The sequence below is a fragment of the Amphiprion ocellaris genome, chromosome 19 (genome assembly GCF_022539595.1).
Source record: "Amphiprion ocellaris isolate individual 3 ecotype Okinawa chromosome 19, ASM2253959v1, whole genome shotgun sequence".
Lineage (NCBI taxonomy): Eukaryota > Metazoa > Chordata > Actinopteri > Pomacentridae > Amphiprion > Amphiprion ocellaris.
The window spans coordinates 9399300-9412675 of NC_072784.1; the positions used below are offsets into that span (position 1 = coordinate 9399300).

The following is a 13376-nucleotide window of genomic DNA, read 5'->3' on the forward strand; positions in this document are numbered from 1 at the left end:
ACTTTAAGTGCTTTATTAACACAGAACTAAACATTTTGTATTGTTTTATTATCACAGGTTCTGTCTGAAAAGAGGTGGCATCATTTTAAACAGTGAAATCAAACTAACAAAATGTAATGACCAACCAGTGAGCAATACTGGGTTCTGAAACAACATAAACAACTTTTTTTTAAAATCTAAATCTTATCTTAACACAGTTAATGTATTAACTTATTTTTGTGTGTATGCATGTATTTATTGATTTATTTAGTACTGTTAACACATCAGAGTTCTGAGTGAATTTTTCTTAATACAGGCAAAGGCCATTTATTGATTACATATAGGCTGTTAAATGTTTATTAAAAACTAAAAAGCATTTTAAAAAAACAACTTAGGCATTTATTGAGTCACTAAAATACTGTACAGACCACATCAGCATGATTATAAGCATCCTCTGGTAAATTAACAACCAGATACTGATGTCTCTCACCATATGGACTTCAGGAGATGACTGGGGGATGATAAACTGTGACCTACTGGTTGGATTCTCTCTGTTCTCATGTTTCTTACATGTTTGTCCCCTGACAGCCGGGTCCTAATGTTTTTTGAGCAACACACCATACTATGATGTTTTTACAATTCTGGTTCTACTATGGAACCAGTTTGACATGTTCAGGTGTTCTTTGTGTGAAAACTCAGAGATTTCAGGTATCAGAAGGTGGTTTTCAACTTTCTTTGTTAACTTTGTGCTTCAACTTTAAATTAAATTTCCTTCACTAACCCAGCCCTCTGGACTTCCAGGAAGCTGTGTTCCTATTGGCTGTCCAGGTGGCTGCTTGGTGTTATCAGGAACACCTGAGCAGCTTGGTGTTATCAGGAACACCTGAGCAGCTCAGTGTCTTCCTGCTTTATTTAGCTGCAGACAAACATTTCCTCTGCTTCTCTTCACCAGTGAACCGGGTTTGGCTCCGTTGCTTTCGTTTGTTCTTTAGGCATTGGCTTGCAGCTTCCAGCAGTAAAATCATCTTTAATGTGTTTCTTGGTGTGTTTTAGGGCTTTGTACTGGATAGTTGTCTTGGTAAATGTGGTGCTTTAGCCACAGTTAGCACATGGTGCTAATGTGTGCAGTGATTAGTGGATTTGGTGCAGCTGAGTTGTGTCTTTATCTTGGCTGTAGTGAGTCTTTAGAGGTTTTTGGTCAGACACAATCTGTATTCTGGTTTGAGAACCAACGTTGGTTGTCCAGAAGGTAAGAGTTCCTGTCCTGATTCTCTGTTCTCAGAGGTTCTCTGGTAGGCTGCAGGAGACTTCAGCGTTTGGGTTGTGCTAGTTTGGTTTTTGTATGGTTTCATTTGGACGACTATTTGAGGCCCCTCCATGTGGTTTAGTGAGGTTTTCTGGAACAGTTCTACAAAGCAACCTGCAGCAGAAGAGACTTTGAGAGTTTTTAGGAAGTTCTGGAGACCAGACTTTAGAGCAGCAGAAACATTTATCAGCAGTTTGAGCAGGAGAAGGTGAGCTTCAGAGTAGAAATGAGACAGAAACCTTCTTGACCCGTGTGGTGAGGTCCTGTACCAAGAGTTTGAGCAGGTTGTGAAGAGTCTGTAGTTCTTTGGTCTGAAAGCACAAGAAGAGTCGACTCATTAAAGGAGAAAACAGGAGATATTGTTGGTTCTTCTGTCGCTCTGCAGTTTCCTTAGACTGAATATCAAGTTTATATTTTAAATGATTTACCATGTGAGCCCAAGAAGACTTCAATAAACTCCCTCCATCCCCTGGACACGACATATTTTATTACAATGTTGAATATATATTTTTTGTTTTTGAGTTTTAATCATAGTTTTACCATAGTTTTTTCTCTTTGCTTGTTTAGTTTTGTCATCTGTGTGAAAGGTGCTAAAGAAATAAAGTTGAATTGATAAACTGAATAATTGACTAACTCATGATTGTGACAACAGAAGTATTTTCATTGTGATTTAAGGGTTTGTTTCATTTTTAAGGTTGGGGTTAAAATCTTGACAGAAAAAAAGATTAAAGAAATAAACTACAGTAAAAAAGCATTTAAATCAAAGGAAAAAAACATTTAATATAATAAAACTTTTAAAAAGAAAATTAAACATTAAATACAATTAAATTATATTAGACAAAATATTTAATTAGATAATTAAACAGAAGATACAAAGCATGTAATTATGAAATTAAACAAACATTTTTAAACAAAAATATAAATCATTAAAGATGAAATATTTTAGATAATTAAACAATTAAGAAATACAATTAAACAAGTAGAATATTAAACTTTTTTTAAAAAAATACAAAACATTTAATTAGATTAGTAAACCTTTAAAAAGACAAAACATTTAATTAAAAAATTAAATGTTTAATTAGAAAATTAAATCTTAAAGACAATAAAACTTTAAATAGGAATTAAACAGAAAATACAATGAAGCATTAAAAAAGAAAATTAAACATTAAAAGGTGGTAAAACATTTAAAAAGAAAAACCTTAAAGATTTAATCGAAAAATTAAACATTGGGAAAGAAAAGGAAATTTTTCAAACAAGCCAATAAAACATTTGAAAAAACAATTAAACATTAAAAAGACAAAACATTTCGAAATCAGATCAGACATTAGAACAGAATAAAAGGTGAGAAAAGAGCAAAACTAATCATTTAAGAAGAGTCAAACTAAAGATAAAACCTTTGAAAAGACACAAGTTAGACTTCAGAAGATCAAATTAAACAGAGGAGACAAAACGATCAAAAAGAGCAAAAACAGATGAAGGTCTTAAAGCCTTTTCTAGTCTGAAATGAAAACATCAAGTTGTTTCTTCAAACATTTCCTCTTTCTATGTTCTTGGTTTGATTGTGGACAGATTTACTAAGAACTCATTTCAGAAAACTGATTTCCAGATAAAGTCTACTAGTAGTTGAAGGCATCGATCAAACTAATGTTACCTTCTGATCGCCACAAACTTTACTGTTCAGTGAAGAGAATCAAAGTTTGTTCAGGATTTCTAAAAAACCCACAGGTGAAGGTCTGGGAAGAGCTCAGATGGATGGTCTAAATGTGAAATCAAGACTCATGGTCACAATTTTTAAGGCTTCTGTTAACCACAAAGTTCAAACTAACAGAGAAGTATTGAGAAACTTTTAAAATTTCAGTCCTCAGACTGTCTGAAGGTTCAAACGAACAGAGAACTACTCTGGAACTTAGAGGATATCAGTCCTTGGACTGTCTGAAAGTTAAATCTAACAGAGAACTACTGTGGGACTTAGAAAATTTCAGCCCTCAGACTGTGTGAAAGCTCAGGTCCTGAGGACTCGGGAGGTGTGGAGGCTTGGAAAGTCTTGGAACTGAGGGTTCAACCCTCCAGCACAAAGGCTGAAGTCCAACCTCCTGAGAAAAACGGTCGAGTCGAGACTCGAGTTAAAAAAAAAAACTCGAAAACGACAAAAAATAGATGATAAATGCGCAAAAAAAAGAAGAATTAGTATCTGAGCGAGTAGCTCAGGGGGATAAGAAGAGGACTACCAAGTGGAAGGTCGCAGGTTCAAGACCCGCCACCGGCCTTTTTCTTTCTTTGTCTTTGTCAGGATTTTGAGAAAATTTAAGAAGTGTCTGGTCTTGAACCAGCGACCTGCAGCTCCATAGGCAAATCCTTAACTCACTGAGCTACAGATCAGATGAAAAGAAATAAATTCGTCGTCCCTTTGTCATCGTAGTTTCTGAAGTCACCACATGGGTGGAGCCAAGGCGGAGTCTGGGTGGAGTCAGGGCGGAGAGTAGGCGGGGAGGTGGGTGGCGGCCTCCCCCCTCTACTCCCCCACCTCCCCCCACCACCCACCACACCTTCCCCCGCCCGACGAGTTTTTCGAGTCTCCACGAGTTCTTCGAGTCTCCACGGGTTTTCCCGAGTTTCTGGAGTTTCCACCAGGTCGGAGGCAGAACAAGTTGTCATGAAGAGGTGTTGAAGTCGGCCAGGATGGACTGACTTTTTACAGCGACTAGAAGGAAGACAACTAGAAGAGCAGGTCTTTAACCACCATCCATAAAATCCATGGAGTCGCTCCAGAGAAATGAAGGAAGGTCAACTTTTATCAACCTCCATCCAGATGTTCAACTTGATATCTTTACTTTATTTTTAGCACCACAAACCTTTAGTATCACACTTTATTATCATTTATTAGGACTTTAATGGAATCCACCAGCAGATTTAGTTTTTGTTGACAAACTTTATTCTTGTCATCGTAGGACTGCAGTATTTAAAACTGTTCCTTCTATTTGACCTCATGTTTATTAGTTTTAGTGGAGAAAGTTTTGTCAATTAGTCTCTTAAAAAGTAAACAATAAATTGGATTAGTCAAGAGGTTTAAATTTCTTACTTTGTCATATTTTAAATATGACAAAAAAATATAAAAATAAAGCATCTTGAGACAATTTGACCTGTAATTGGCGTTATATAAATAAAATTGAATTCAAATTGTATGTACCTTGTAATGTTGGAGTAATTCAGCCTTATATGTTAGAAAACACACTTTCTTTGTCCATTAATCTGTTGATTGTTTTCTCCAGTAATTCATTTCTTGCTTTGGTTTATAAAATGTCAAGCCCAAATATATTCAGTTTACTGTCATAAAAACCAAAAAGATTTACATTCATGATGCAGGAATCAGGCAGTTTTTCACTTTTTATCTTAGTTTAGTCAGAAAGATAGTTGATAATGTGTGAATTGCTGCAGCTTGTGAGGCGTAAAATGTTTTAATCTTTGGGGCAGAGTGTCAAAAAACATTTAGAAACAAACATCAACAAAACACTCAACAAAGATTTGAACATCATTAAAGGGAAATCCAACTTTCGCATGACAATGTCAAATTAAAGGACATTTATTTCCAACGTAAATGTGTGATATTCATCCTCTGGAGCTTTCTCTTCACATCGTCTTCCACCTGGACTGGTTTGGTCGGGAGCATGTGCAACAAACATTTGAAAAACTGCACTTTAACATCAATGAATGACACTTAAGTTTAATCTCTACATAAATGAGACTGAGTCTGGATGTGCTGCTCTGTCATTAACTCCTAAGTTTAGGGAAAGTTCAAACAAAAGAGGACAGTTCAGATAAGACTTGAGAATGAGCTTATTTTGAACAAACATCTCAGACTTTCTGAGCTTCAGCACCTCTTGCAAGATATTTTAACAACAAGTAACTCAAGAGATCCAGAAGTTGGAGAGAGTTAGCTTTAGCTGAGCCAAAGAACCTGTGGGACGCTAACCTAGCAAACATTTCAGATTTTTCTCTGTGAATTCTGAGAAATAATTTCCTATTTAATGACAGAGCTACACATCTTAACTCAGTCTCATTAAAACAGGCTCTAATTCAGTGTCATCTATCCATATTAAAGTGCAGTTACCCAAAATGTTTGCTGCATGAGCTCCAACAAAACCTGTCCAGGTAGAAGGCCACTTTGACAAACAGGAAGTGGAAGATTCCAACCAGATTTATAGAAGGGGGAACCAGACTGTACTAAGTGTGGTCGAGTATAGAGGGGTGTTTTGTGGGTTTTTAAGGCTGATAATGATTATTAGTGAGACATTTGGAGTAGAGATTCATTTGCAGTAAATGAAAGTATTTAAAATCTTGGAGTTAAACTTAGAGGAACACAAACTCTAACAGAAAACTTTGTTGATATGTTTTTGTTTTGTTTACAGATGTTAAAGGAGTTTTATCCGTGACGTATAACCAATCAAATCACTCCAGAAGACAGAGCAACCACAGATAGATAAAGGTTCAGAGCCAAAGTAGCGCCATTATTAAATGTATTTATTACCGTAAATCAGTAAAAAATAAAATACTGATAATCAGTAAATCAGTCAGCCCACAATTACTACAATTCTACAGTTGATCTCTTTCCTTTGACTTGTTATTTGTACAATATACGATGTATATGATGGTGTTTTTTCATACCAAAGGCTATACTATGATGTTTTCTAAGAGACATATGATGCTACTCTCTTTGTTCTGGCCCTGCACTCCTCTGTTGTTTTCTGGATTGTACTCAGCTTCATGCCTTCGTCCACCAGGCCTCCGTTGACTCGTCCCGCCTGCCGTCTCTGGAGCTGAAGCTGGATTGGAACAGACCAAAGTACAGTCCAATCACGATGCCAGCTGCCTCTCAAAAGGCTCCTTCATCTGGCAGGTGGTGGAACTTCTTCTGAGGGGAAGCTGAGCTGGTCCAGCAGAACTTTGGAGATGTGTTCCAGTGGTTGGTGGATGTGTGGGGAGATAGAGAGGGACCTTTGAGTTGTTCAGAAAGGAAAACAGGGAAGCCATTGGTAGTTTTAGTTTAGGGTGCTACTGTGGTGTGTTTTTGGGTTTTAAGAGGTGAACAGGAAGAGGGTTTTTTTCGTATTGATTATCTTTTACTTTGTTCCTGGTTGGACTGCCCATCAATGTCAACATGAAGTTCACTTTTAGTTCTGTTGATTTATTTTTATTTTACTAACACCTATTTGCTTTTAACCCCCTCAAATGTTGTGTTGTTGTAAACTTACTCTTTCAAATAAATTCTCGTCTAACCCTCTGGAAACCAGCGTTTGGACTGTTTTTGTGTTGCTCCTCACCTACTGACAGCTGTGGACTAAAGGCTATACTGTGACGTTTTTAGAGCAACATGCTATACTATGATGTTTGTTGGGCGACACACTATACTATAGGCTTTTTTAATTGACATATTACTGACCTTTTTTTTGTTTTAGTTTTTTTTTTTTTTTTTTAAGCAACATATAAGAATTTGAACAGTTTTAAAAATTACTATACTTTTACTTGTGCAATGAAATATTATTCTATGGCATTTTTTAGACGACATATTATACTCTGATGTTTTCTTGAATAACATACTATTTTGACAATATATTGCACTATGACATTTTTTGAACCACATATCATACATGACAATTTTAGGCAACATCCTATCATTTTGTGCTTTTTGAACCACATAATAATCTATGGGGTTTTTTTGCCGACATGCTACACTATGAACTACAGGCCATACTATGTTATTCTTGAGTAAAGTATACTATACTTTGACATTTTCTGAACTACATCCTATACTATGGCGTTATACACAGAGTGCTTTGGTTACATGTTGATTTATAATCTAGATTTTTTTCTGTTTTGTTTTTTGACAGGATTACCACAGACCTGACTGTGAACACCGTTGACACCCACCTGAGGGAGACGCTGCCTAAGATCTCAAGGCTGCTTGGTCGTGGTCTTTCTGGCACGTACTCTTCCAAGATGAGCCGGGAAGTTTAACACTGATGGAATGACACCAGGTCTAAGCCGACAAACTTCCAATTCCTCCTCAACCCATAGTCTCTGGGAAACCTACATGGAGTAAGAAAAGTAGACAGAGAAGTAATTAAGTCTGTACACAACATATTAAAAAGAAATTATACTAATAAATTAAGTACAAAGAACCGAATTCGCCAATATACTGGAGACCAGAGCTTTTTAATTTGATAAGTATAACCTTGTTTAGTAACATTTCAATTATTTGAGAGCAGTCCTAAAGAACTGCCTGTAATCCCAATCATAAAATGGGTTTGGAGGAAGAACATACATGGTAATCTGGATATACATGAGTTAAGCTTTATAACTACTATTGGTAGTATTGGTGGTAGTAATAGCAATGTGACTACTACTAGTAGTAGCTGATACTACTTCTATGACTCTAACAGCTATTTTATACTACTACTGCTTGTACTTTTAGTATTACTACTACTGCTTGTACAACTATACTACAGCTACTATTAATCGTCTGGTATTTGGTTGTCAAGCTGCTAGCTCGCCTTAGCTTTTTGCTAGTGGCTAACTAGTTAGCTCTCATAGACTGGAAGCTCTCAACAAGATTTCATAATGAAAAAAGAGCCAAAAACTATTCTTACCTATGAAAAGTCATTCCAAGTTTCCTTGTCTCAATCGTACGACGTAGTGTGTAACTGTATGCAGCATAGTGAGCCGGCATACTTGTTGTTTCCGTTTTTACGCCGTCTACATCAACGGAATGCACTGAAACTTTGCCCCCACTAGCTTAGCCTCGCTGTAGCCGCAGCTCAAAGGGGCGTGTCCTATCTACTCATTCATATCTATGACAACAACGATGGCTGTACATAAGGACGCCTGTCAATGACGTTGATTAGCTGCGTAAATACCATTATATACAGTCTATGGTAAATACGTATGTGAATCGCATCATTGGCTGCAGCAGCCAGTCACCGGTCACTCACTGACTCACACTGAAAAATAGCACAGAATTTTATTTACAATTTAGGTTGGATTTTTTGTGTGTGTGCGCAGCGCAGATTTTCTGTGCACGGAGAGCTTGTCAGCAGTGCGCACGCGCGCAGCTTAGAGGGAACAGTGCTCCAGCTCATCAGCTCTTCCTGCCCTGAGAAGATCCGACCACCTCCAGCCTGTACAGACCTGCAGACAGAGACAGCCAGCTGTGAGCCAGACTGTGAGGAGATGTTCTGATGAGGCTCTGAAGGACTGTGAGGTTCTCTGATGGTCAGGATTAGAACATTAACAGCTCCGTCAACATTTGTGTGGAAACATCGAACCCACTAGGACTGTACAATGTTCCTCCGGCAATAAACCTTGGATCTCTCTGGACATAAAGACTCTTCTTGAGGAGAAGAGGCCTTTGGATCAGGAAGCAAATAGAAGCTGGAGGTTGTTCAGGGAGAGAGGAGGTGGAGAGTCAGGGAGGAAGAAGAGGATCAAGACTCTGACAGGAGGAGCAGCAGAACATCAGCAGGGTCTGGAGAGAAAATAAACATCTCTGGCCACGAGAAACCCACAAAGAGACAACAAAGATCGGGGAGTTGAACCTTTTCTTCAACAGGTTTGATCAGTGTGAACCTTCAGATATGTAAACTTCCCACATGCCCTACCTGGGGTTCTGGTACATCTGTTTTGTTTTGGATTTTTTGTGCAATATCAACACAAAGCTGTGAATTATGTATATTCTGTACTTTTGAAAACTCTGCAATATCTATTGTACTTACAGACAAGTCTGTCCAATATTAATACTTCATTGGTAAGTATTTTTATTTAAGAAAGAATCTCTGCAATGCTAATGATGTGTCCAATACTGTAATGAATGTATCAGATAAATCTAAACCAGTACTTCCCCATATTTTTGGTGTATTTTTTAATTTTTCTACTGATATTTCCGAAATGTTTGCAGCGTCTCCTTTGCCGCTGCAGGAGTAATATGGCCATTTTCAAGGGATAAATTTGATGCACTGAAATCATATTACATAAGAAACATGAGGCCAAGTTCAGGTTAAAGCAGTTTTTTTGATGAGAGAAGGAGGATAAATACTGCAAAAGCTTCTTTCAGCGGCTGTCCATAAGGTTGTCCTTGTACTGACAGACTTTGGCTTTACAACTGAAATACAAACAGGACAGTTTAAACAAATCAAACTGGACTATTGGACTGCTTTGATTTCCAGTAAATGTTCATGTGGAAATAACTGTAAAGGATGTTGGATTCAGGATGTTGAATTGAGGATGTTGGATTCAGGATGTGAAACTCTCTGAGGAGGCGACAACAAGAGTTAAACTGCGAAATGAGCACAATTCAAATGTATCTATGATGACATTTGTCACCAGTTTATCCAAAAGTCAGTAAAGTTGGTCAAAGTAGAACATTCTGAGGCTATGTGTGTCACGTATGAACACAAAACTACCACAAAGACACACAAAACAACACAGAGACAAAAAAACACCACAAAGACACAAAGAGACACAAAACAACACAAAGAGACACAAAACTACTACAAAGGGACCAAAAAAACATCACAAAGACTCACAAAACCACACAGAGACAAAAAACACCACAGAGACATACAAAACTACCACAAATAGACAAAAAACAACACAAAGACACATAAAACAACAACAAAGATACACAAAACAACACAAAGAGACACAAAACTACAACAAAGGGACAAAAATACAACCAGAAAGCACTACAAAGAGAAAATATCACCACAAAGACACATAAAACAGCACAAAACGACACAAAACAACAACAAAACCACCACAACGAGACATAAAACAACCACAACGAGACACAAAAAGTTGACAGAAACACACAAAACAGCACAAAGAAACAAAACACAACCACAAAGAGACACAAAGCAACACAGACTAAATTAAGCCCACCGAGACACAGATGAAAAAAATGCACAAAACAACCACAAACAGATACAAAACTACCACGAAGAGTAAAAAAAAAAAACACAAAAAGACTCAAAATATCCACAAAGAGACACAAAAAGACAAAAATAGCTCAAGGATACAGAAAACCACCACAAATAGACAGAAACGACTGCTCAGAGTCTCTCTCTCGATTGATAAGACGCTAAACTCCATTCACTGCACACATTTCTCAAAAACAGGACTCTGATGTCAAAACCTTGGACACTATTCTTGGTTTGCACACAGTTTCCAAAACTCTTGCACCCTTTTAGCAAAACACTGAACATGTTTTTTTGCTCATTTGAACACACTTTTCACTCATAGCACACATTTTTCAAAAAGTAAACACTGGGAAGCAGAATTGGGACACTGTTCCAACACTGCTGTCACAATTAAGACACAACAGGTCAAAACTGAACACACTTTTGCCAATGAACTGCACACTACACAGTTTTTTTTATGATTGCATAAACACTAAAAACAAAAGAATAACATAACTATCAACACCTTACATTCAAGGAGCAAAACATTGGACCAGATTTTCACCACTATAAACACAAAGTCAGCCTCACACTTTGTGCAGAACAATACACAGTGATTTGCGAACACGAAACACACATTAGACACAGAAGTCAATCATGATGTCACTTCCTTGCAGTTCCAAAGCACTGACTGACAAATCACTACACCCATGAGCCAGTTGGTTAAACACACACATCAGGTGTGCAAACACATCATTACTTTATTGTAGACAAACCTATCAGGTTTGAGCACGATAATAAAACCACCGTTATGCCAATATGGACCCTTACAACACAGATCATATTCTCACATTTTTGGACCGATTGCACAACCTCGTCACAGTAATTAACCAAACACACCAGATGCAACACATTGTCATCTGGGACAATGTGTCCTTCCACCGCTCTGCTCTGGTCCAGAACTGGTTTCAATACCATCCACAGTTTGCAGCACTGTACCTCCCACCATATTCTCCATTGCTAAACCCCATCCAGGAGTTTTTCTCGGCATGGTGGTGGAAGATTTATGATCTCTGGCCCCAGGCTCAGGTGCTCCTCATTCAGGCCATGGAAGAAGACTTGTGACCAAATTGACGCTGCAGCTGTGCAAGGATGGATTCGTCATTCAAGACAGTTCTTCCCACATTGTCTTGCCGATGAGGATATTGCCTGCAATGTTGATGAAATTCTCTGGCCAGATCCAGCTAGGCGAAGAGATGGGTAGTATTTATTTTATTCAGATTTCTTTTTTGTTTTCTTCTCTTACTTTACAGTACTTTTAACCTATAGTGGGAGTACTGTATTTTTATTTGTCTATTTTCTGGGTTTACACTGTTGGGACATGTTTTGTTGTGATTGTCGATGTTGACTGATTTTGGTTATATGAAGAGAAATAAATCATATTTTCAATAGTCTGCAGCATTGATCTTGTGTTGTCTTTGGTGAATTTACCATGTTGTATGTTTGCACTTTCTCTGTGTACTTCACTTACAGTAATCTATTCACTGAGAGGTAGAACTGCTAAACGTGTTTTAAGTTAAACACAGCAGTTCAAACAAAATTAAGCCTTATGAAATGTGTGTTTCATATAGTAACATAATATGGTTTTTAGAAATGTGTATATAGTTTTTTACAAGAGTGTTTCATTTTGCACAGGATCTGAGGTGTTCTGCATATTGTGTGTGTGGTTGCGTTAATTGTGTGTAGTGTTTTGAAATTCTGAGCCCTGTCCTGTTTTCCAAATCGTGCTTAAGCATTCGTAAAAAACTGTAAAGAAAATAGGGTGCAGTGTTTTGGGAAATGTGTGCTATTTTTCAGGAACAGTGTCTTATCAGTGGAGAAAAAATGTAACAGTTTAAACACTGACTGGATGCTGATAATGTTCAAGGCTCTTATCTTATCTTCTGTGTCTGCAGCATCACAGAGGAGGAAAGTCACGTGATTCATCCGTCTATAAACCTGAAGCCTCCGACAGTCTGAGACACAATCAGACAGAAACTCTGAAGCCTCCGTCTGGTCCTGAAGCCTCCGTCTGGTTCTGCCAATCTGGTCCATCTGTTTTTTAGTACAATACCAAACAAAGCTGTGAATTACGGATATCTTGGACTTTTTAAAATTCTGCAATATCTATTGTACTTACAGACAAGTCTGTCCAATATTAATACTTCGTGTCCTATACTGTAATGAATATATCAGATAAATCTAAACCAGTACTTCTCCATATTTTTGGTGTATTTTTAAATTTTTCTACTGATATTTCCGAAATGTTTGCAGCATCTCCTTTGCTGCTGCAGGAGTAATATGGCCATTTTCAAGGGATGAATTTGATGCACTGAAATCATATTACATAAGAAACATGAGGCCAAGTTCAGGTTAAAGGAGTTTTTTGATGAGAGAAGGAGGATAAATACTGCAAAAGCTTCTTTCAGCGGCTGTCCATAAGGTTGTCCTTGTACTGACAGACTTTGGCTTTACAACTGAAATACAAACAGGACAGTTTAAACAAATCAAACTGGACTATTGGAGTGCTTTGATTTCCAGTAAATGTTTGCTCATGTAGAAATAACTGTGAAGGATGGTGGATTCATAATGTTGGATTCAGGATGTTAAACTCTCTGAGGAGGCGACGACAAGAGTTAAACTACAAAATGATCACAATTCAAATGTATTTATGATGACATTTGTCACCAGTTTATCCAAAAGTCAGTAAAATTGGTCAAAGTAGAACATTCTGAGGCTATGTGTGTCACGTATGAACACAAAACCACTACAAAGAGAAAATAAATCACCACAGAGACACACAAAACACCACAAAGACACAAAACAACACAGACACAAAACCACCCTAACGAGACACAAGAAGATGACAAAAACCCACAAAACAACCACAACAAGATACAAAACTATCACAACAAGATAACAATCTACCACAAAGAGACACAAATGAATGCTCAGAGTCTGTGGTCCATATTAACACAGTATAAACACTCACTGGATGCTGGTTGTGTTCCAGGCTCCTATCAGTTGTGTGTCTGCAGCATCACAGAGGAGGAAAGTCACGTGTTTCATCCGTCTATAAACCTGAAGCTTCCGACAGTCTGAGA

The 13376-nt window shown here is 37.6% G+C and overlaps 1 long non-coding RNA gene across 1 annotated transcript; it reads right to left on the reverse strand.

The window, feature by feature from the left end:
* Nucleotides 1-258: 258 nt before the first annotated feature.
* On the reverse strand, nt 259-9250 carry LOC129347663 (uncharacterized). Its single transcript, XR_008599864.1, has 3 exons — nt 7930-9250; nt 7211-7369; nt 259-1596 (listed from the first exon to the last, which is right to left on the reverse strand). It is a non-coding gene; the product is annotated as an uncharacterized LOC129347663 (long non-coding RNA).
* Between the last annotated feature and the right edge of the window lie 4126 nt (nt 9251-13376).